At 54.0% G+C, this 15000-nt stretch overlaps 8 non-coding genes across 8 annotated transcripts; all 8 read right to left on the reverse strand.

The window, feature by feature from the left end:
* Positions 1 to 643: 643 nt before the first annotated feature.
* Positions 644 to 716, reverse strand: trnam-cau (transfer RNA methionine (anticodon CAU)). Its single transcript has one exon. It is a non-coding gene; the product is annotated as a tRNA-Met (tRNA).
* A 1175-nt stretch (positions 717 to 1891) lies between these two features.
* On the reverse strand, positions 1892 to 1964 carry trnam-cau (transfer RNA methionine (anticodon CAU)). The gene has a single exon. It is a non-coding gene; the product is annotated as a tRNA-Met (tRNA).
* Positions 1965 to 4375: 2411 nt separating this feature from the next.
* trnam-cau (transfer RNA methionine (anticodon CAU)) lies at positions 4376 to 4448 on the reverse strand. Its single transcript has one exon. It is a non-coding gene; the product is annotated as a tRNA-Met (tRNA).
* Positions 4449 to 5623: 1175 nt separating this feature from the next.
* On the reverse strand, positions 5624 to 5696 carry trnam-cau (transfer RNA methionine (anticodon CAU)). The gene has a single exon. It is a non-coding gene; the product is annotated as a tRNA-Met (tRNA).
* Positions 5697 to 8107: 2411 nt separating this feature from the next.
* Positions 8108 to 8180, reverse strand: trnam-cau (transfer RNA methionine (anticodon CAU)). The gene has a single exon. It is a non-coding gene; the product is annotated as a tRNA-Met (tRNA).
* A 1175-nt stretch (positions 8181 to 9355) lies between these two features.
* Positions 9356 to 9428, reverse strand: trnam-cau (transfer RNA methionine (anticodon CAU)). Its single transcript has one exon. It is a non-coding gene; the product is annotated as a tRNA-Met (tRNA).
* A 2411-nt stretch (positions 9429 to 11839) lies between these two features.
* On the reverse strand, positions 11840 to 11912 carry trnam-cau (transfer RNA methionine (anticodon CAU)). Its single transcript has one exon. It is a non-coding gene; the product is annotated as a tRNA-Met (tRNA).
* Positions 11913 to 14323: 2411 nt separating this feature from the next.
* On the reverse strand, positions 14324 to 14396 carry trnam-cau (transfer RNA methionine (anticodon CAU)). The gene has a single exon. It is a non-coding gene; the product is annotated as a tRNA-Met (tRNA).
* Between the last annotated feature and the right edge of the window lie 604 nt (positions 14397 to 15000).

Raw genomic sequence — 15000 nt, forward strand, 5'->3', positions numbered from 1 at the left:
GAGCAGCAATGCACCAAAACACCCACCACTCTCTTTCAGGCAAAACCTCAGGCAAAAGAATTCATCTATCAGTCAGACAGGGCTCTCGGCTGCTCCCTCACGCTCGTGGCGGCTGCTACTTTCCGGTCACCTCGCTTCCCTTCCGTCGGCTCGGGCTCTTTCTCGGCTTCTTTCCCCATTTCTCTGACTTCCCGCCCTGCCGTTGCTCGGTAACGCCGATTGGAGCAAAGCGTTGAAAGAGATCAGGGAGCGGGCTAACCCAAAGCAGGAGATCCCTGCTGGTGGCGCAGCAACTCAGAGGCGAGTGCTAAGGAGCTACTGAGAAGCAAACTTGGTGCAATTGTAAGACGCAGCTGGGGAATTAGCTCAAATGGTAGTGCGCTCGCTTTGCATGTGAGAGGTAGCGGGATCGATGCCTGCATTCTCCACTCCTCTTTTGGCTCGGGGCAATGGCTCAAACGCAACAGTGGTGTCAGCTGTCGGTGAACCCGTGTACTTCCGAAGGGTCTCCACACGCTGAGGTACAGAGGGGCCAAGGGACATCAAATCCTTTGGTGTGCCGTAGCAGCAAGTCTTGTCGATAGTCTTGTGCAGCAAAAATGGAAAGCTGAGATGAGGGATAAAAATGCTTTGCAAGTATCAATGCCTTCTCTGAGGATCGAACTCAGGACCTTCAGATTATGAGACTGACGCGCTGCCTACTGCGCTAAGAAGGCACTGGCCGTGCAAACTGCTGGGCAGCATGACCAAGTAGGTGCGCTTGCGAGGCATCTAGAGCCATAATGCAAAGTGCGTAAAAAAGATTAAGCCAGGTAGGAGTCGAACCTACAATCTTCTGATCCGTAGTGAGACGCGTTATCCATTGCGCCACTGGCACAGCCTCTCCAGAGCAGCGGGCAACTCACAGTCCCACAACACTGCGGCATCAGCAGGTACACCAGGCCGCGAGCGTCAAAAGGCGCACGGCGGACAATCACCAAAGCGAGACACCTTTGCCGCTTCCCTTCGATTTTCAGGTGGTAGAGCGGAGGACTGCAGTGGAAAAAAAGCAAAGCAAAGTCGTCGTTAGGTCGCTGGTTCGACTCCGGCTTGAAGGAGCGGGCGTTCTTGTGCAGTAAGTGAGCGGTAAGGAGCTTTTAGCTCAAGGCAGTGCTCTTAACTTGACGCTAGTTTACATGTTGCTGCTGAGGCACAGGACACCTCCATTGCTTGAGCAGTTGCATCTGCACACCAGCAGGGAGTGCCTTTGAGCAGCAATGCACCAAAACACCCACCACTCTCTTTCAGGCAAAACCTCAGGCAAAAGAATTCATCTATCAGTCAGACAGGGCTCTCGGCTGCTCCCTCACGCTCGTGGCGGCTGCTACTTTCCGGTCACCTCGCTTCCCTTCCGTCGGCTCGGGCTCTTTCTCGGCTTCTTTCCCCATTTCTCTGACTTCCCGCCCTGCCGTTGCTCGGTAACGCCGATTGGAGCAAAGCGTTGAAAGAGATCAGGGAGCGGGCTAACCCAAAGCAGGAGATCCCTGCTGGTGGCGCAGCAACTCAGAGGCGAGTGCTAAGGAGCTACTGAGAAGCAAACTTGGTGCAATTGTAAGACGCAGCTTGGGAATTAGCTCAAATGGTAGAGCGCTCGCTTTGCATGTGAGAGGTAGCGGGATCGATGCCTGCATTCTCCACTCCTCTTTTGGCTCGGGGCAATGGCTCAAACGCAACAGTGGTGTCAGCTGTCGGTGAACCCGTGTACTTCCGAAGGGTCTCCACACGCTGAGGTACAGAGGGGCCAAGGGACATCAAATCCTTTGGTGTGCCGTAGCAGCAAGTCTTGTCGATAGTCTTGTGCAGCAAAAATGGAAAGCTGAGATGAGGGATAAAAATGCTTTGCAAGTATCAATGCCTTCTCTGAGGATCGAACTCAGGACCTTCAGATTATGAGACTGACGCGCTGCCTACTGCGCTAAGAAGGCACTTGCCATGCAAACTGCTGGGCAGCATGACCAAGTAGGTGCGCCTGCGAGGCATCTAGCGCCATAATGCAAAGTGCGTAAAAAAGTTCAAGCCAGGTAGGAGTCGAACCTACAATCTTCTGATCCGTAGTCAGACGCGTTATCCATTGCGCCACAGGCCCAGCCTGTACAGAGCAGCTGGCAACTCACAGTCCCACAACACTGCGGCATCAGCAGGTACACCAGGCCGGGAGCGTCAAAAGGCGCACGGCGGACAATCACCAAAGCGAGACACCTTTGCCACTTCCCTTCGATTTTCAGGTGGTAGAGCGGAGGACTGCAGTGGAAAAAAAGCAAAGCAAAGTCGTCGTTAGGTCGCTGGTTCGACTCCGGCTTGAAGGAGCGGGCGTTCTTGTGCAGTAAGTGAGCGGTAAGGAGCTTTCAGCTCAAGGCAGTGCTCTTAACTTGACGCTAGTTTACATGTTGCTGCTGAGGCACAGGACACCTCCATTGCTTGAGCAGTTGCATCTGCACACCAGCAGGGAGTGCCTTTGAGCAGCAATGCACCAAAACACCCACCACTCTCTTTCAGGCAAAACCTCAGGCAAAAGAATTCATCTATCAGTCAGACAGGGCTCTCGGCTGCTCCCTCACGCTCGTGGCGGCTGCTACTTTCCGGTCACCTCGCTTCCCTTCCGTCGGCTCGGGCTCTTTCTCGGCTTCTTTCCCCATTTCTCTGACTTCCCGCCCTGCCGTTGCTCGGTAACGCCGATTGGAGCAAAGCGTTGAAAGAGATCAGGGAGCGGGCTAACCCAAAGCAGGAGATCCCTGCTGGTGGCGCAGCAACTCAGAGGCGAGTGCTAAGGAGCTACTGAGAAGCAAACTTGGTGCAATTGTAAGACGCAGCTGGGGAATTAGCTCAAATGGTAGAGCGCTCGCTTTGCATGTGAGAGGTAGCGGGATCGATGCCTGCATTCTCCACTCCTCTTTTGGCTCGGGGCAATGGCTCAAACGCAACAGTGGTGTCAGCTGTCGGTGAACCTGTGTACTTCCGAAGGGTCTCCACACGCTGAGGGACAGAGGGGCCAAGGGACATCAAATCCTTTGGTGTGCCGTAGCAGCAAGTCTTGTGCAGCCAAAATGGAAAGCTGAGATGAGGGATAAAAAAGCTTTGCAAGTATCAATGCCTTCTCTGAGGATTGAACTCAGGATCTTTAGATTATGAGACTGACGCGCTGCCTACTGCGCTAAGAAGGCACTGGCCGTGCAAACTGCTGGGCAGCATGACCAAGTAGGTGCGCTTGCGAGGCATCTAGAGCCATAATGCAAAGTGCGTAAAAAAGATTAAGCCAGGTAGGAGTCGAACCTACAATCTTCTGATCCGTAGTGAGACGCGTTATCCATTGCGCCACTGGCACAGCCTCTCCAGAGCAGCGGGCAACTCACAGTCCCACAACACTGCGGCATCAGCAGGTACACCAGGCCGCGAGCGTCAAAAGGCGCACGGCGGACAATCACCAAAGCGAGACACCTTTGCCGCTTCCCTTCGATTTTCAGGTGGTAGAGCGGAGGACTGCAGTGGAAAAAAAGCAAAGCAAAGTCGTCGTTAGGTCGCTGGTTCGACTCCGGCTTGAAGGAGCGGGCGTTCTTGTGCAGTAAGTGAGCGGTAAGGAGCTTTCAGCTCAAGGCAGTGCTCTTAACTTGACGCTAGTTTACATGTTGCTGCTGAGGCACAGGACACCTCCATTGCTTGAGCAGTTGCATCTGCACACCAGCAGGGAGTGCCTTTGAGCAGCAATGCACCAAAACACCCACCACTCTCTTTCAGGCAAAACCTCAGGCAAAAGAATTCATCTATCAGTCAGACAGGGCTCTCGGCTGCTCCCTCACGCTCGTGGCGGCTGCTACTTTCCGGTCACCTCGCTTCCCTTCCGTCGGCTCGGGCTCTTTCTCGGCTTCTTTCCCCATTTCTCTGACTTCCCGCCCTGCCGTTGCTCGGTAACGCCGATTGGAGCAAAGCGTTGAAAGAGATCAGGGAGCGGGCTAACCCAAAGCAGGAGATCCCTGCTGGTGGCGCAGCAACTCAGAGGCGAGTGCTAAGGAGCTACTGAGAAGCAAACTTGGTGCAATTGTAAGACGCAGCTGGGGAATTAGCTCAAATGGTAGTGCGCTCGCTTTGCATGTGAGAGGTAGCGGGATCGATGCCTGCATTCTCCACTCCTCTTTTGGCTCGGGGCAATGGCTCAAACGCAACAGTGGTGTCAGCTGTCGGTGAACCCGTGTACTTCCGAAGGGTCTCCACACGCTGAGGTACAGAGGGGCCAAGGGACATCAAGTCCTTTGGTGTGCCGTAGCAGCAAGTCTTGTCGATAGTCTTGTGCAGCAAAAATGGAAAGCTGAGATGAGGGATAAAAATGCTTTGCAAGTATCAATGCCTTCTCTGAGGATCGAACTCAGGACCTTCAGATTATGAGACTGACGCGCTGCCTACTGCGCTAAGAAGGCACTGGCCGTGCAAACTGCTGGGCAGCATGACCAAGTAGGTGCGCTTGCGAGGCATCTAGAGCCATAATGCAAAGTGCGTAAAAAAGATTAAGCCAGGTAGGAGTCGAACCTACAATCTTCTGATCCGTAGTGAGACGCGTTATCCATTGCGCCACTGGCACAGCCTCTCCAGAGCAGCGGGCAACTCACAGTCCCACAACACTGCGGCATCAGCAGGTACACCAGGCCGCGAGCGTCAAAAGGCGCACGGCGGACAATCACCAAAGCGAGACACCTTTGCCGCTTCCCTTCGATTTTCAGGTGGTAGAGCGGAGGACTGCAGTGGAAAAAAAGCAAAGCAAAGTCGTCGTTAGGTCGCTGGTTCGACTCCGGCTTGAAGGAGCGGGCGTTCTTGTGCAGTAAGTGAGCGGTAAGGAGCTTTTAGCTCAAGGCAGTGCTCTTAACTTGACGCTAGTTTACATGTTGCTGCTGAGGCACAGGACACCTCCATTGCTTGAGCAGTTGCATCTGCACACCAGCAGGGAGTGCCTTTGAGCAGCAATGCACCAAAACACCCACCACTCTCTTTCAGGCAAAACCTCAGGCAAAAGAATTCATCTATCAGTCAGACAGGGCTCTCGGCTGCTCCCTCACGCTCGTGGCGGCTGCTACTTTCCGGTCACCTCGCTTCCCTTCCGTCGGCTCGGGCTCTTTCTCGGCTTCTTTCCCCATTTCTCTGACTTCCCGCCCTGCCGTTGCTCGGTAACGCCGATTGGAGCAAAGCGTTGAAAGAGATCAGGGAGCGGGCTAACCCAAAGCAGGAGATCCCTGCTGGTGGCGCAGCAACTCAGAGGCGAGTGCTAAGGAGCTACTGAGAAGCAAACTTGGTGCAATTGTAAGACGCAGCTTGGGAATTAGCTCAAATGGTAGAGCGCTCGCTTTGCATGTGAGAGGTAGCGGGATCGATGCCTGCATTCTCCACTCCTCTTTTGGCTCGGGGCAATGGCTCAAACGCAACAGTGGTGTCAGCTGTCGGTGAACCCGTGTACTTCCGAAGGGTCTCCACACGCTGAGGTACAGAGGGGCCAAGGGACATCAAATCCTTTGGTGTGCCGTAGCAGCAAGTCTTGTCGATAGTCTTGTGCAGCAAAAATGGAAAGCTGAGATGAGGGATAAAAATGCTTTGCAAGTATCAATGCCTTCTCTGAGGATCGAACTCAGGACCTTCAGATTATGAGACTGACGCGCTGCCTACTGCGCTAAGAAGGCACTTGCCATGCAAACTGCTGGGCAGCATGACCAAGTAGGTGCGCCTGCGAGGCATCTAGCGCCATAATGCAAAGTGCGTAAAAAAGTTCAAGCCAGGTAGGAGTCGAACCTACAATCTTCTGATCCGTAGTCAGACGCGTTATCCATTGCGCCACAGGCCCAGCCTGTACAGAGCAGCTGGCAACTCACAGTCCCACAACACTGCGGCATCAGCAGGTACACCAGGCCGGGAGCGTCAAAAGGCGCACGGCGGACAATCACCAAAGCGAGACACCTTTGCCACTTCCCTTCGATTTTCAGGTGGTAGAGCGGAGGACTGCAGTGGAAAAAAAGCAAAGCAAAGTCGTCGTTAGGTCGCTGGTTCGACTCCGGCTTGAAGGAGCGGGCGTTCTTGTGCAGTAAGTGAGCGGTAAGGAGCTTTCAGCTCAAGGCAGTGCTCTTAACTTGACGCTAGTTTACATGTTGCTGCTGAGGCACAGGACACCTCCATTGCTTGAGCAGTTGCATCTGCACACCAGCAGGGAGTGCCTTTGAGCAGCAATGCACCAAAACACCCACCACTCTCTTTCAGGCAAAACCTCAGGCAAAAGAATTCATCTATCAGTCAGACAGGGCTCTCGGCTGCTCCCTCACGCTCGTGGCGGCTGCTACTTTCCGGTCACCTCGCTTCCCTTCCGTCGGCTCGGGCTCTTTCTCGGCTTCTTTCCCCATTTCTCTGACTTCCCGCCCTGCCGTTGCTCGGTAACGCCGATTGGAGCAAAGCGTTGAAAGAGATCAGGGAGCGGGCTAACCCAAAGCAGGAGATCCCTGCTGGTGGCGCAGCAACTCAGAGGCGAGTGCTAAGGAGCTACTGAGAAGCAAACTTGGTGCAATTGTAAGACGCAGCTGGGGAATTAGCTCAAATGGTAGAGCGCTCGCTTTGCATGTGAGAGGTAGCGGGATCGATGCCTGCATTCTCCACTCCTCTTTTGGCTCGGGGCAATGGCTCAAACGCAACAGTGGTGTCAGCTGTCGGTGAACCTGTGTACTTCCGAAGGGTCTCCACACGCTGAGGGACAGAGGGGCCAAGGGACATCAAATCCTTTGGTGTGCCGTAGCAGCAAGTCTTGTGCAGCCAAAATGGAAAGCTGAGATGAGGGATAAAAAAGCTTTGCAAGTATCAATGCCTTCTCTGAGGATTGAACTCAGGATCTTTAGATTATGAGACTGACGCGCTGCCTACTGCGCTAAGAAGGCACTGGCCGTGCAAACTGCTGGGCAGCATGACCAAGTAGGTGCGCTTGCGAGGCATCTAGAGCCATAATGCAAAGTGCGTAAAAAAGATTAAGCCAGGTAGGAGTCGAACCTACAATCTTCTGATCCGTAGTGAGACGCGTTATCCATTGCGCCACTGGCACAGCCTCTCCAGAGCAGCGGGCAACTCACAGTCCCACAACACTGCGGCATCAGCAGGTACACCAGGCCGCGAGCGTCAAAAGGCGCACGGCGGACAATCACCAAAGCGAGACACCTTTGCCGCTTCCCTTCGATTTTCAGGTGGTAGAGCGGAGGACTGCAGTGGAAAAAAAGCAAAGCAAAGTCGTCGTTAGGTCGCTGGTTCGACTCCGGCTTGAAGGAGCGGGCGTTCTTGTGCAGTAAGTGAGCGGTAAGGAGCTTTCAGCTCAAGGCAGTGCTCTTAACTTGACGCTAGTTTACATGTTGCTGCTGAGGCACAGGACACCTCCATTGCTTGAGCAGTTGCATCTGCACACCAGCAGGGAGTGCCTTTGAGCAGCAATGCACCAAAACACCCACCACTCTCTTTCAGGCAAAACCTCAGGCAAAAGAATTCATCTATCAGTCAGACAGGGCTCTCGGCTGCTCCCTCACGCTCGTGGCGGCTGCTACTTTCCGGTCACCTCGCTTCCCTTCCGTCGGCTCGGGCTCTTTCTCGGCTTCTTTCCCCATTTCTCTGACTTCCCGCCCTGCCGTTGCTCGGTAACGCCGATTGGAGCAAAGCGTTGAAAGAGATCAGGGAGCGGGCTAACCCAAAGCAGGAGATCCCTGCTGGTGGCGCAGCAACTCAGAGGCGAGTGCTAAGGAGCTACTGAGAAGCAAACTTGGTGCAATTGTAAGACGCAGCTTGGGAATTAGCTCAAATGGTAGTGCGCTCGCTTTGCATGTGAGAGGTAGCGGGATCGATGCCTGCATTCTCCACTCCTCTTTTGGCTCGGGGCAATGGCTCAAACGCAACAGTGGTGTCAGCTGTCGGTGAACCCGTGTACTTCCGAAGGGTCTCCACACGCTGAGGTACAGAGGGGCCAAGGGACATCAAGTCCTTTGGTGTGCCGTAGCAGCAAGTCTTGTCGATAGTCTTGTGCAGCAAAAATGGAAAGCTGAGATGAGGGATAAAAATGCTTTGCAAGTATCAATGCCTTCTCTGAGGATCGAACTCAGGACCTTCAGATTATGAGACTGACGCGCTGCCTACTGCGCTAAGAAGGCACTGGCCGTGCAAACTGCTGGGCAGCATGACCAAGTAGGTGCGCTTGCGAGGCATCTAGAGCCATAATGCAAAGTGCGTAAAAAAGATTAAGCCAGGTAGGAGTCGAACCTACAATCTTCTGATCCGTAGTGAGACGCGTTATCCATTGCGCCACTGGCACAGCCTCTCCAGAGCAGCGGGCAACTCACAGTCCCACAACACTGCGGCATCAGCAGGTACACCAGGCCGCGAGCGTCAAAAGGCGCACGGCGGACAATCACCAAAGCGAGACACCTTTGCCGCTTCCCTTCGATTTTCAGGTGGTAGAGCGGAGGACTGCAGTGGAAAAAAAGCAAAGCAAAGTCGTCGTTAGGTCGCTGGTTCGACTCCGGCTTGAAGGAGCGGGCGTTCTTGTGCAGTAAGTGAGCGGTAAGGAGCTTTTAGCTCAAGGCAGTGCTCTTAACTTGACGCTAGTTTACATGTTGCTGCTGAGGCACAGGACACCTCCATTGCTTGAGCAGTTGCATCTGCACACCAGCAGGGAGTGCCTTTGAGCAGCAATGCACCAAAACACCCACCACTCTCTTTCAGGCAAAACCTCAGGCAAAAGAATTCATCTATCAGTCAGACAGGGCTCTCGGCTGCTCCCTCACGCTCGTGGCGGCTGCTACTTTCCGGTCACCTCGCTTCCCTTCCGTCGGCTCGGGCTCTTTCTCGGCTTCTTTCCCCATTTCTCTGACTTCCCGCCCTGCCGTTGCTCGGTAACGCCGATTGGAGCAAAGCGTTGAAAGAGATCAGGGAGCGGGCTAACCCAAAGCAGGAGATCCCTGCTGGTGGCGCAGCAACTCAGAGGCGAGTGCTAAGGAGCTACTGAGAAGCAAACTTGGTGCAATTGTAAGACGCAGCTTGGGAATTAGCTCAAATGGTAGAGCGCTCGCTTTGCATGTGAGAGGTAGCGGGATCGATGCCTGCATTCTCCACTCCTCTTTTGGCTCGGGGCAATGGCTCAAACGCAACAGTGGTGTCAGCTGTCGGTGAACCCGTGTACTTCCGAAGGGTCTCCACACGCTGAGGTACAGAGGGGCCAAGGGACATCAAATCCTTTGGTGTGCCGTAGCAGCAAGTCTTGTCGATAGTCTTGTGCAGCAAAAATGGAAAGCTGAGATGAGGGATAAAAATGCTTTGCAAGTATCAATGCCTTCTCTGAGGATCGAACTCAGGACCTTCAGATTATGAGACTGACGCGCTGCCTACTGCGCTAAGAAGGCACTTGCCATGCAAACTGCTGGGCAGCATGACCAAGTAGGTGCGCCTGCGAGGCATCTAGCGCCATAATGCAAAGTGCGTAAAAAAGTTCAAGCCAGGTAGGAGTCGAACCTACAATCTTCTGATCCGTAGTCAGACGCGTTATCCATTGCGCCACAGGCCCAGCCTGTACAGAGCAGCTGGCAACTCACAGTCCCACAACACTGCGGCATCAGGAGGTACACCAGGCCGGGAGCGTCAAAAGGCGCACGGCGGACAATCACCAAAGCGAGACACCTTTGCCACTTCCCTTCGATTTTCAGGTGGTAGAGCGGAGGACTGCAGTGGAAAAAAAGCAAAGCAAAGTCGTCGTTAGGTCGCTGGTTCGACTCCGGCTTGAAGGAGCGGGCGTTCTTGTGCAGTAAGTGAGCGGTAAGGAGCTTTCAGCTCAAGGCAGTGCTCTTAACTTGACGCTAGTTTACATGTTGCTGCTGAGGCACAGGACACCTCCATTGCTTGAGCAGTTGCATCTGCACACCAGCAGGGAGTGCCTTTGAGCAGCAATGCACCAAAACACCCACCACTCTCTTTCAGGCAAAACCTCAGGCAAAAGAATTCATCTATCAGTCAGACAGGGCTCTCGGCTGCTCCCTCACGCTCGTGGCGGCTGCTACTTTCCGGTCACCTCGCTTCCCTTCCGTCGGCTCGGGCTCTTTCTCGGCTTCTTTCCCCATTTCTCTGACTTCCCGCCCTGCCGTTGCTCGGTAACGCCGATTGGAGCAAAGCGTTGAAAGAGATCAGGGAGCGGGCTAACCCAAAGCAGGAGATCCCTGCTGGTGGCGCAGCAACTCAGAGGCGAGTGCTAAGGAGCTACTGAGAAGCAAACTTGGTGCAATTGTAAGACGCAGCTGGGGAATTAGCTCAAATGGTAGAGCGCTCGCTTTGCATGTGAGAGGTAGCGGGATCGATGCCTGCATTCTCCACTCCTCTTTTGGCTCGGGGCAATGGCTCAAACGCAACAGTGGTGTCAGCTGTCGGTGAACCTGTGTACTTCCGAAGGGTCTCCACACGCTGAGGGACAGAGGGGCCAAGGGACATCAAATCCTTTGGTGTGCCGTAGCAGCAAGTCTTGTGCAGCCAAAATGGAAAGCTGAGATGAGGGATAAAAAAGCTTTGCAAGTATCAATGCCTTCTCTGAGGATTGAACTCAGGATCTTTAGATTATGAGACTGACGCGCTGCCTACTGCGCTAAGAAGGCACTGGCCGTGCAAACTGCTGGGCAGCATGACCAAGTAGGTGCGCTTGCGAGGCATCTAGAGCCATAATGCAAAGTGCGTAAAAAAGATTAAGCCAGGTAGGAGTCGAACCTACAATCTTCTGATCCGTAGTGAGACGCGTTATCCATTGCGCCACTGGCACAGCCTCTCCAGAGCAGCGGGCAACTCACAGTCCCACAACACTGCGGCATCAGCAGGTACACCAGGCCGCGAGCGTCAAAAGGCGCACGGCGGACAATCACCAAAGCGAGACACCTTTGCCGCTTCCCTTCGATTTTCAGGTGGTAGAGCGGAGGACTGCAGTGGAAAAAAAGCAAAGCAAAGTCGTCGTTAGGTCGCTGGTTCGACTCCGGCTTGAAGGAGCGGGCGTTCTTGTGCAGTAAGTGAGCGGTAAGGAGCTTTTAGCTCAAGGCAGTGCTCTTAACTTGACGCTAGTTTACATGTTGCTGCTGAGGCACAGGACACCTCCATTGCTTGAGCAGTTGCATCTGCACACCAGCAGGGAGTGCCTTTGAGCAGCAATGCACCAAAACACCCACCACTCTCTTTCAGGCAAAACCTCAGGCAAAAGAATTCATCTATCAGTCAGACAGGGCTCTCGGCTGCTCCCTCACGCTCGTGGCGGCTGCTACTTTCCGGTCACCTCGCTTCCCTTCCGTCGGCTCGGGCTCTTTCTCGGCTTCTTTCCCCATTTCTCTGACTTCCCGCCCTGCCGTTGCTCGGTAACGCCGATTGGAGCAAAGCGTTGAAAGAGATCAGGGAGCGGGCTAACCCAAAGCAGGAGATCCCTGCTGGTGGCGCAGCAACTCAGAGGCGAGTGCTAAGGAGCTACTGAGAAGCAAACTTGGTGCAATTGCAAGACGCAGCTTGGGAATTAGCTCAAATGGTAGAGCGCTCGCTTTGCATGTGAGAGGTAGCGGGATCGATGCCTGCATTCTCCACTCCTCTTTTGGCTCGGGGCAATGGCTCAAACGCAACAGTGGTGTCAGCTGTCGGTGAACCCGTGTACTTCCGAAGGGTCTCCACACGCTGAGGTACAGAGGGGCCAAGGGACATCAAATCCTTTGGTGTGCCGTAGCAGCAAGTCTTGTCGATAGTCTTGTGCAGCAAAAATGGAAAGCTGAGATGAGGGATAAAAATGCTTTGCAAGTATCAATGCCTTCTCTGAGGATCGAACTCAGGACCTTCAGATTATGAGACTGACGCGCTGCCTACTGCGCTAAGAAGGCACTGGCCGTGCAAACTGCTGGGCAGCATGACCAAGTAGGTGCGCTTGCGAGGCATCTAGAGCCATAATGCAAAGTGCGTAAAAAAGATTAAGCCAGGTAGGAGTCGAACCTACAATCTTCTGATCCGTAGTGAGACGCGTTATCCATTGCGCCACTGGCACAGCCTCTCCAGAGCAGCGGGCAACTCACAGTCCCACAACACTGCGGCATCAGCAGGTACACCAGGCCGCGAGCGTCAAAAGGCGCACGGCGGACAATCACCAAAGCGAGACACCTTTGCCGCTTCCCTTCGATTTTCAGGTGGTAGAGCGGAGGACTGCAGTGGAAAAAAAGCAAAGCAAAGTCGTCGTTAGGTCGCTGGTTCGACTCCGGCTTGAAGGAGCGGGCGTTCTTGTGCAGTAAGTGAGCGGTAAGGAGCTTTTAGCTCAAGGCAGTGCTCTTAACTTGACGCTAGTTTACATGTTGCTGCTGAGGCACAGGACACCTCCATTGCTTGAGCAGTTGCATCTGCACACCAGCAGGGAGTGCCTTTGAGCAGCAATGCACCAAAACACCCACCACTCTCTTTCAGGCAAAACCTCAGGCAAAAGAATTCATCTATCAGTCAGACAGGGCTCTCGGCTGCTCCCTCACGCTCGTGGCGGCTGCTACTTTCCGGTCACCTCGCTTCCCTTCCGTCGGCTCGGGCTCTTTCTCGGCTTCTTTCCCCATTTCTCTGACTTCCCGCCCTGCCGTTGCTCGGTAACGCCGATTGGAGCAAAGCGTTGAAAGAGATCAGGGAGCGGGCTAACCCAAAGCAGGAGATCCCTGCTGGTGGCGCAGCAACTCAGAGGCGAGTGCTAAGGAGCTACTGAGAAGCAAACTTGGTGCAATTGTAAGACGCAGCTTGGGAATTAGCTCAAATGGTAGAGCGCTCGCTTTGCATGTGAGAGGTAGCGGGATCGATGCCTGCATTCTCCACTCCTCTTTTGGCTCGGGGCAATGGCTCAAACGCAACAGTGGTGTCAGCTGTCGGTGAACCCGTGTACTTCCGAAGGGTCTCCACACGCTGAGGTACAGAGGGGCCAAGGGACATCAAATCCTTTGGTGTGCCGTAGCAGCAAGTCTTGTGCAGCCAAAATGGAAAGCTGAGATGAGGGATAAAAAAGCTTTGCAAGTATCAATGCCTTCTCTGAGGATTGAACTCAGGATCTTTAGATTATGAGACTGACGCGCTGCCTACTGCGCTAAGAAGGCACTGGCCGTGCAAACTGCTGGGCAGCATGACCAAGTAGGTGCGCTTGCGAGGCATCTAGAGCCATAATGCAAAGTGCGTAAAAAAGATTAAGCCAGGTAGGAGTCGAACCTACAATCTTCTGATCCGTAGTGAGACGCGTTATCCATTGCGCCACTGGCACAGCCTCTCCAGAGCAGCGGGCAACTCACAGTCCCACAACACTGCGGCATCAGCAGGTACACCAGGCCGCGAGCGTCAAAAGGCGCACGGCGGACAATCACCAAAGCGAGACACCTTTGCCGCTTCCCTTCGATTTTCAGGTGGTAGAGCGGAGGACTGCAGTGGAAAAAAAGCAAAGCAAAGTCGTCGTTAGGTCGCTGGTTCGACTCCGGCTTGAAGGAGCGGGCGTTCTTGTGCAGTAAGTGAGCGGTAAGGAGCTTTCAGCTCAAGGCAGTGCTCTTAACTTGACGCTAGTTTACATGTTGCTGCTGAGGCACAGGACACCTCCATTGCTTGAGCAGTTGCATCTGCACACCAGCAGGGAGTGCCTTTGAGCAGCAATGCACCAAAACACCCACCACTCTCTTTCAGGCAAAACCTCAGGCAAAAGAATTCATCTATCAGTCAGACAGGGCTCTCGGCTGCTCCCTCACGCTCGTGGCGGCTGCTACTTTCCGGTCACCTCGCTTCCCTTCCGTCGGCTCGGGCTCTTTCTCGGCTTCTTTCCCCATTTCTCTGACTTCCCGCCCTGCCGTTGCTCGGTAACGCCGATTGGAGCAAAGCGTTGAAAGAGATCAGGGAGCGGGCTAACCCAAAGCAGGAGATCCCTGCTGGTGGCGCAGCAACTCAGAGGCGAGTGCTAAGGAGCTACTGAGAAGCAAACTTGGTGCAATTGTAAGACGCAGCTGGGGAATTAGCTCAAATGGTAGTGCGCTCGCTTTGCATGTGAGAGGTAGCGGGATCGATGCCTGCATTCTCCACTCCTCTTTTGGCTCGGGGCAATGGCTCAAACGCAACAGTGGTGTCAGCTGTCGGTGAACCCGTGTACTTCCGAAGGGTCTCCACACGCTGAGGTACAGAGGGGCCAAGGGACATCAAGTCCTTTGGTGTGCCGTAGCAGCAAGTCTTGTCGATAGTCTTGTGCAGCAAAAATGGAAAGCTGAGATGAGGGATAAAAATGCTTTGCAAGTATCAATGCCTTCTCTGAGGATCGAACTCAGGACCTTCAGATTATGAGACTGACGCGCTGCCTACTGCGCTAAGAAGGCACTGGCCGTGCAAACTGCTGGGCAGCATGACCAAGTAGGTGCGCTTGCGAGGCATCTAGAGCCATAATGCAAAGTGCGTAAAAAAGATTAAGCCAGGTAGGAGTCGAACCTACAATCTTCTGATCCGTAGTGAGACGCGTTATCCATTGCGCCACTGGCACAGCCTCTCCAGAGCAGCGGGCAACTCACAGTCCCACAACACTGCGGCATCAGCAGGTACACCAGGCCGCGAGCGTCAAAAGGCGCACGGCGGACAATCACCAAAGCGAGACACCTTTGCCGCTTCCCTTCGATTTTCAGGTGGTAGAGCGGAGGACTGCAGTGGAAAAAAAGCAAAGCAAAGTCGTCGTTAGGTCGCTGGTTCGACTCCGGCTTGAAGGAGCGGGCGTTCTTGTGCAGTAAGTGAGCGGTAAGGAGCTTTTAGCTCAAGGCAGTGCTCTTAACTTGACGCTAGTTTACATGTTGCTGCTGAGGCACAGGACACCTCCATTGCTTGAGCAGTTGCATCTGCACACCAGCAGGGAGTGCCTTTGAGCAGCAATGCACCAAAACACCCACCACTCTCTTTCAGGCAAAACCTCAGGCAAAAGAATTCATCTATCAG

The sequence above is a fragment of the Somniosus microcephalus genome, unplaced genomic scaffold, assembly GCF_052327205.1.
Source record: "Somniosus microcephalus isolate GS21.2 unplaced genomic scaffold, FLI_Smic_1.0 scaffold134, whole genome shotgun sequence".
Taxonomy (NCBI): Eukaryota; Metazoa; Chordata; class Chondrichthyes; order Squaliformes; family Somniosidae; genus Somniosus; species Somniosus microcephalus.